This window comes from Solanum lycopersicum, chromosome 1, assembly GCF_036512215.1.
Source record: "Solanum lycopersicum chromosome 1, SLM_r2.1".
NCBI lineage: Eukaryota > Viridiplantae > Streptophyta > Magnoliopsida > Solanales > Solanaceae > Solanum > Solanum lycopersicum.
In genome coordinates, this window is record NC_090800.1 from 46,977,929 (window position 1) to 46,987,130 (window position 9,202).

General features: G+C 29.3%; 1 long non-coding RNA gene across 1 annotated transcript; it reads left to right on the forward strand.

Annotated features, from left to right (window-relative positions):
• Positions 1-4,601: 4,601 nt before the first annotated feature.
• Positions 4,602-5,989, forward strand: LOC138340837 (uncharacterized). The gene is made up of 2 exons (XR_011213681.1): positions 4,602-4,959; positions 5,708-5,989. It is a non-coding gene; the product is annotated as an uncharacterized lncRNA (long non-coding RNA).
• The last annotated feature ends 3,213 nt before the right edge of the window (positions 5,990-9,202 follow it).

The window sequence follows — 9,202 nt, forward strand, 5'->3', positions numbered from 1 at the left end:
ATCTTACTTTTGATTTTTTTCATGTGCGAAGAAGAGGGAGAAAAGATGTGAGAACTTAGAAGTTAGAACCCATACAACTATCAGTGAGAAACAACAATGAGTGGAAAATCGCAAAAAATCAGTGAGAAGAGAACTCATAAATGAATATAAATGGAAGATGGATCACCTCCTCGCGCAGTCACGGACTTGCAGCTGCCAACTGTTCTTCAGTCTTCATTCACGTCTCATGCAGTCACAGCCTCACAGTCTCACTCTCACAGGTCACAGAAGGCAAAAAGGTAATACAGTTGGGTGAAATGTGAAATGTTAATTGAGTATTGACTGAATTATAAATTAGGTTAAGGGATTTTGATTTTTGGGTGAATAAATATTAAGGAATATAGGGCTTTGTTGGGTTGGACTTACTTAACAGTTACAGACAATGAGACAACAATTAACTCTTAAAAGTTAAATATATAAAATATAATGTAGTAAATATGTAGTGTATAAATTTAATTTTTCGGTTAGCCAAAATAACAGAAAAATAAAAATCGAAAACCGAACCAACAGACTGAAATTTTAAAATTAAAAACCAAAACTGACCGATTTAACCAAAAAATTGAAGCTGAAATTTAAAAATAATCACTTCGGTCGGTTTTTTCGGTTTCAACCAAATTATGCCCAGCCCTACTAAGACTTAATTATATCATAATAAGCAAGAAAATTACTCATGAAGCCTTATCAGTTCAACAAGTTCAATGATCAAGCAAAGCCCCATAACCTTACTCAATAAAGTAGCCTCAACAAGACACCATAACCAATGTCCAACTTTACATAACATGACATTAGATATGCATTCCATCTTATTTTAACAACATAACCCAACACATACTCATAAGTAAACTAATCAACATATAGTATCAACAATGTGCAAGTTCATCTTGTACATATCATATATCATCATAACATAACATATCTAAGAACATCCTCTTAAGACTCCCCTCAAGGCTAACTAGTGCAATACTTAGGTAGAGTCTCATATCCCTACCTCGACTAAGCTAGACCCCTTAGGTTATCCTAGTTAGAGTTCAAATCCTTTAATTCATTTTACCTTTTAAGAACATCTTACCTAACAGACATAGACTACATGAGCTAGTGTGGAATCCGTTGTCATAAAACTATACACTGAAAGAAGGTGGACTACTTGCCAAGGTAGTACCAAAACATAAAAAATGGCAACTACGTGGATCCACTAGCTAGTATTCCAATGGGGGAAACATAGTTCAAGAACAAAGAGATGTATTCGGGACCATCTTTATGCTCCATGCATTATAGTCTCCAATCTCAACAGTAATTTTAGTGAGCCTACCTTCCCTATGTGGGAAGGGATACTCCTCAATCTAGTTCACTCGGTGGTAAGTTAGAGTCCCTTTACAAAATCTCTTTAAGCCTTTAGTTATCAATTATAGCATAGTTTAGGTCATAGGGTCTACACTTGTATAATCATCATCATCAATAGATCAATAAGAATTGTATGAGTATAAATCCTTTCATCACAATTCATATAGGTGAGTTTAACACATTAGCATTTCATATCATAATAATGCAAATTGATAGTCATCACCATTCTTATAACATATACACCTTAATCAACCTCACAACATAGTAAATGTATTTCAATTCAACATCAGTCCATCCTATCAAACCTAATACAAGGATTACTCCAATATAACATCATGACTTAACCACAATTAATCACAATTAGAAGTAAAGATAGAGATCATAAGACTTACCGAGTCTTCTTCATATTTCATCACAAAGGTCTTATGATCAACACATAACTAATCCCAACTAGTGATTAACATCATCACACAATGATAACCAATAATATAACAATGCCAATTGCACCTCTATAACACAATTAAACACTAGATCATAGCTTAAGACAAGATACTTAGGTCAACTTCACAATATACTCCATAACCTAAATCGCATCTCAAGAACTATCATGGTAGACCTATGATACATCTTATTTTATTCATAATAACACCACATTATAGTAATTCAATCACTAACCAAGTCAATTGAATGATCATAAAAGAGTATAGGTCAAGATCACAAACTAGGGCTAGGGGTTGAAGATTATGTTGTTCAATTTATACCAAAAAATCAAAAATTATTAAATTCAAGTTAAAAGACATGTTAGAAACAACAGAATTCATAACTTCAATTTCGAGATTAGATGAAACCTTCATCAAAACTCAAGTTTTTGGAAATATTTTGAAGGAACCCTTTGAGAAAAGAGGTCTCAAAGGTGAATTGATCACATACCTCAACGTTTGATGAATATTTGATGGTGAAAATCATCTCTTTCCAGCCACCAAAACCTCCCCCTAGCTTGCCTTTAATGGTGTCTTCAAACAAAGAGAGAAAGAAGAAAGAAGAAAGATAGTCTATTTTTGTGAGTTGTGTTTAGGATAATGAGGGTTGGGGTCTTTATATGGGAAATTAATTAACATAGTTAGACTCTCTTAATCCCCTAATTAACCTCATAACACCTTAACTAATTAAAGGAACCAACACTAAAACATGCAGGAAAACTTTGACCCTTACAACCGTCTGTGAGTCGACGGTTGGTCCCCCCCTTCCGTCCTACACAACCGTAATCTCGGTCAGAGACTGGTGAAGGAGTAGGCTTCATTCATTTCTCTAAGTGTTGGTCGATGGTAGGCAATGATGCCCTTCGATCCATACATGGACTGTCACCTGCATCTCCTCGATGCACACTACCTAGAAAGTATTTACATCAACTTGCAACAGTCCTCTTCAAGAACTCTTGGTTGGTCCTTGGGGAGTCGTACCCGGACATTTTAACCATGAAACAACTTAAATACACGTTATACAATTTTTTTACTACATTTCATGAATTTATGACTTTTAATATCTAGTCAAATAGGCTAAGGCAGGCTAGAACCTTTTTGAACCAACTTTCGGATGTAATGAACATTCTTGGAAGTTTTGATTTCTAAACTTCCCAAATGACGTATACTCATTAAAATAGACTTAAAAAGTGTTTAGAATTCATGAAACTTATGTTAGGCTTTACGACACGTCTTAAATTTTTGAAGTGCTATAGCTGGAAACTTATATCTTTAAAGTATACTACTAACTAGAGCAGGCGGTACTAGAGCATGCCCAAAGTTTGTAATTGTTACAATAATTTTGATCAATGTTCAAATATATTCCAGACTTCTTTTTTTCCAACATTTTTCATCTATTCTTCTCTATCTCTACTCTAAAAACGTGTGATAATCGTGTATTCAACGTCTCTCTTTTTTCATTGTATTTTAGGTGGATCCGGCTCCTCTCCATTTATCTATTCTACATTTTCCCCAAGTTCTTATTTAGATTAGTGACACATGGTATAGGTTAAAATAAATGGTTAAGATTTAATTTTTCAAAGTAAACCTCTAACCATGATTTAGTTAATAAATACATTATATATTGAGTATTAAAATTAATATAATCTAACAATTTTGACAACATATTATCTTCTCCATAAATATAGGTTGTGAAATGGTTGTTTTGCTATAACTTCAAACAACCTATATTAATGGACAATGTAACATGTTGCTAAGATTGTCATATTATCATAATTTTAATACTTAATATATAGTATATTTATTAACAAAATCATGGTTAGAGGTTTATTTTGAAAAATTAAATCTTAACCATTTATTTTAACGTATGTCATGTCTCACCAATCCAAATAAGAACTTGGAGAAAATGGAGAGCAGAGAAATGGAGAGAAGCCGGATCTATTTTATGTCTATGTTACTAAATTTAATCGGTAAAATTGATGAATTCTCTTTGCTTTAAATTGGTCCTTCATCAGCGTTGCTCTGAGGGCTTCCCATCTTTCTCATCATCTTTTTTTCTGAAAATTTGATGGGTCTTTTATATATTAAATGAGCAGAACTAATACTATCGTAATGGTACAAAGAATCTTTGATTTGATACAACTTTTATATATATTGATTGTTTGTATGTCATTATTTTTGTGGCTTCTTAGTTCTTATAATTTTTTTGATGTTTCTTTGAATTTTATATTTGTTAGGGAACTCGGGAATTTTAAATGGTTATTTAAAGTTATTTCATGTGAATATTTTGCTATTTATCGGTAAGCACTCCTATTTAAACCTCTTTTTCCTAATTTGTTCATATTTTTGTAAAATAATTATCTTTTGTGATGTACCAACACATCACATGCATGAAAGTACAAATAACATTCCAAATTGGTTCTAGAGAATATTGATTTCATATCTTCATGATGCCTATGGAGTTAACTTGGCATTCTAATTTTTGGGTGTCATTTATAGTTCAATTTCTCATAATTATTCACATTTTTGTTTGCTTATTTCCCTACAGTATCACATCATTAAATTTTGATTCATGTTAATTAACATATTATGTGCCGACATGTTTTTCATGAACTTTGAGGTATCTTGAAAGTCTTTGGACTAATTATGCACGTGCAATGCACCCCCAACAACTTTATTTTTAATATGCTACAATAATATGCATAATTTATCATCAAAAACAAAGATAAAATGTGAAAACTTTTATCATCGTTAGAGCTTGTATTAGCTTCAATTTTATAATGCTTTAGTTCCACCAAAAGGATGCAAGAAACAATTCATATATATGTATGTTTGTTTGACAACATAAACGCACAACAATTTATATACTTATTTTTAAAAAATAAACATTATATGTAACTTTAAAGCAATAACCAAGAGAAACACCCATGCTGTCACTTAGCTATGCATGAAAAATGTAACCTTATAGAACTTTTAATTGAGATTTGATATATATATTCTAGATACATCCTCTCCATTCGTTTTTTCTTACTTGTATTATTTAACTATAATTAATAAATAGACACTATATTCTTCACATTAATTGTGGCACCAATTTCAGGTTAGTATTTTTCTCAGTTTTTGCTCTAAGATTTCTCTTGATTTTCTTAATTTTATTTTTCAATTTAATATCTAAATTCATAGATGTTTTTTCATACTTGATCTATTTCTTTGACATGATATTTTTTTCCATAATTTTTAATGTTATTCCTTCCTTTCTTTTATCGTCTCAATTGGTGATTCAACTTTAGATACACTTTTATTTTAGTGTTGATATGATATTGAAAAGTTAAATGTAGTATTAGTGATAATATTGAAAAAGTTAAATGTAGCAGTTATTTTCATCTTCTTTTTCTAACTTATACTTTTTATTTTATTTACTTTATTTGATCAAAACAACAAGAACAATGAATAAATAGCTAATAACATATTGGAAAGGTGATAGAGTTTCCAAAAGTTGTTATGTGTATAATGCAATTGTGAGATTTTGGGTGAAGAAAATGATGAATAAAACTTTATAACTCTAGGCTGTTTGGATTCTCCTTATTTGATTATGTAGGATTTTGTTTTATTTTATATAATATTTATTCCCTAAAACACGTTTAAATATTAATTAAGTTGTTAGTCTTGAACTTTTTTCCCTATATTAATGGACAAGGTAATATGTTGCTATGATTGTGAGATTATCATAATATTAATACTTAATATATAATATATTTATTAACTAAATCATGATTAGATGTTTATTTTAAAAAATTAAATCTTAACCATTTATTTTAACGTATGTCACTTCTCACCCATCCAAATAGGTACTTGGAAAAAATGGATAGCAGAGAAATGGAGAGGAGCCGGATCCATTTTATGTCTATGTTACTAAATTTAATCTGTAAAATTGATGAATTCTCTTTGCTTTAAATTGGTCCTTCATTAGCGTTGCCCTGAGGGCTTCCCATCTCTCTCGTCATCTTTTTTTTTTCTGAAAAGTTTAATGGATCTTTTATACATTAAAATGAGCAGAACTAATACTGCTGTAATTATACAAAAAAAATTTTATTTGAAACAACTTATATATATTGATTGTTTGTATGTCATTATTTTTATGGTTGCTTAGTTCTTATATATATCTTTTGATGTTTCTTTGAATTTTGTATTTGTCAGGAAATTCGAGAATGTGAAATGGTTATTTAAAGTTATTTCATGTGAGTATTTTGCTATTTATCGATAAACACTCCTGTTTAAACTTCCTTTTCCTAATTTGTTCATATTTTTGTAAAATAATTATCTTTTGTGATGTACCAACACATCACATGCATGAAAGTACAAATAACATTCCAAATTGGTTCTAGAGAATATTGATTTCATATCTTCATGAAGCCTATAGAGTTAACTTGACATTCTAATTTTTGGGTGTCATTTATAGTTCAATTTCTCATAATTATTAAGGTTTTTGTTTGCTTATTTCCATAGAGTATCACATCATTAAATTTTGACTCATGTTAATGAACATACAATGTGCTGAACATGTTTTTCATGAACTTTGAAGTATCTTGAAAGTCTATGGACTAATTATGCACGTGCAATGCACCCCCAACAACTTTATTTTTAATATACTACAATAATATGCCTAATTTATCATCAAAAATAAAGATAAATTGTGATAACATTTTTCATCATTAGAGCTTGCATTAGCTTCAGTTTATAATTCTTTAGTTCCACCAAAAGGAGGCAAGAAACAATTCATTTATATGTATGGTTGTTTGACAACATAAACGCACAACAATTTATATACTTATTTTTAAAAAATAACATTATATGTAACTTTAAAGCAATAACCAAGAGAAACACCCATGCTATCACTTAGCTATGGATGAAAAATGTAACCTTACAAAGCTTTTAATTGAGATTTTATATATATATATATATATATATATATATATATATATATATATATATATATATTCTAGATGCATCCTCTCCATTCGTTTTTTTTACTTGTATTACTTAATTAAAACTAATAAATAGAGACTATATACTTCACACTAATGGTGGCACCAATTTCAGGTTTGTATTTTTCTCAGTTTTTGCTCTAAAATTTCTCTTGATTTTCTTAATTTTATTTTTCAATTAATACCTGAATCCATAGATGTTTTTTCATACTTGATCTATTTCTTTGACATGATATTTTTTTTCCATACTTTTTCATGCTATTTCTTCCTTTCTTTTATCGTCTCAATTGGTAATTCAACTATAGATACACTTTTATTTTAGTGTTGATATGATATTGAAAATTGAAATGTTGTATTAGTGTTAATATTGAAAAAGTTAAATGTAGCAGTTATTTCCGTTTTCTTTTTCTATCATACTTTCTATTATTTACTTTATTTGATTAAAATAATAAGAACAATGAATAAATAGTTAATAACATATTGAAAAGGTGATAGAGTTTCCAAAGGTTGTTATGTGTATAATGCAATTGTGAGATTTTGGGGGAAGAAAATGACGAATAATTTTTTATAATTTTAGATTGTTTGGACTCTTTAAAAATATTACCGCAAATATATCAAATTTTATACAAATACATTACTTTTAAAAAATTCGACACTTTTTTAAGAATCTAAGAAACATGTTAAAGTAATAATTTCATTTGCACTAGCATTCTTTTTGAATTTTGAAAAATGGCTCTTGTAACAATTTGGAAAAAGGAATATATAAGTACTTAGTTTCAAAATAAATACTTGTGACATTTTGGAAAAAGGAACACGTCTGACATTTTCAATTTCTATGTTATATTACTTCAACTTGGTGAATTATTCAAATTTTGAATTCAATGATCAGTCAAATACATGAAGATAAAGGTCTTAATTATTAAAGGACTAAGTCATAGGTAGCCCCTTGAAGTTGTCCGCATAATTCACTTAGACACCTCAACTAGGACATGTTTCAATTGAACACTTAAATTGTTCAAACATATACCCATTAAACACAAAATGCTTATGTGGCAAGATAAGTGTAATTCACTGTCCTAAAGCGCGTGAATAGATCCCAGTATTATTATTTTTAATTTTTTTAAACTTAATTTTGTCATTTCTTGAAACTTAGATATATTATTAAATAACTAAAATTAATAATTTAGTTCAACAAGGATCTCTTAATAATAATTTTAAAAAAACCTCATTATCCTTCAACAATCTTCTTTTTCAGAGCACTCTGTCTTCTTCAGTATTTAGAAGATCTTTGACACTTTGTTTTGGTTCCGCTTTGTTTTGGTTCCAATTTTTTTTTTAAGAGAGACTGAATTCTTACCGGCCAAATTCCTAAGCCACCATCCTCCGCCTCACCCCTTCCCCATATACTTTCTTTCTAGCATTGTTCCGCCATTCTCAATATCATAAGCATTATCTTGGAGTTTTAGAAGAGAATTTCATAAAATAATAATAATAACCAAATTGTGTCAAAAATATTTTTGGTGAAACACCATTTTTTCCGACAACGCTAATACGAATTAGAAGTTATTTTAGAATAAAGGAGACGGGGCAGGTGTATTAGTGGGAAACAAAATCCTTGTGTGAATTGTGAGAGGAAAAGTGGAGTTACCATTACTATTGAAGTGTGTAACGGGTATAGAGGTGATGTGGTAGGGTTACTGCTATGCAAAAAGAAACAAAGAAGAAAGGTTCTTTTCATATTTCTATTTTATTTATTTTTTTGGCTAAAAAAGTAGTTTTATTATATTTATTTTTTTTAATTTATTTTTTTAATTGTTATTAAAGGGTCAATGCCATATGTCTTTTTTTTATTGGTTATTGTACCACATCATCCGCGAGTGTATGTCACTCACTCTCTATTTTTAATTGATTGTCAGAAAATGTTTAATAGGAATATATTTTAACTAATAAAGGTGTTCAATTGAAACAAACCTTAGATAAGGTGTCTAAGTGAATTATGCGGACAACTTTTAGGGGCTGAGAATGACTCAGGCCATTATTAAACATCACAATTCTAAATTATGTTCTCTGTCAAATACTGTAACGTTTCCTTTGGTTGGTTTGAGTATTAAAATATTTTATTTGATAAATTACTTTTTAATAGATTTTAAATAGGTATTTTTGACTATTCGTTATAACATTTATTAATTTAATGGGATAGTTTTAATAATTAATTTAATTGATGATTAAAGAAGAAAATTTTAAAATCGATAGTGAATCACTTTTATCACTTTTTTTAATTTTAAGATGTACGATTAAAATAATAATTGATCTATAAAAAAGAATGGAAAATAGACGTATAAAAACAACGGCTTAGCT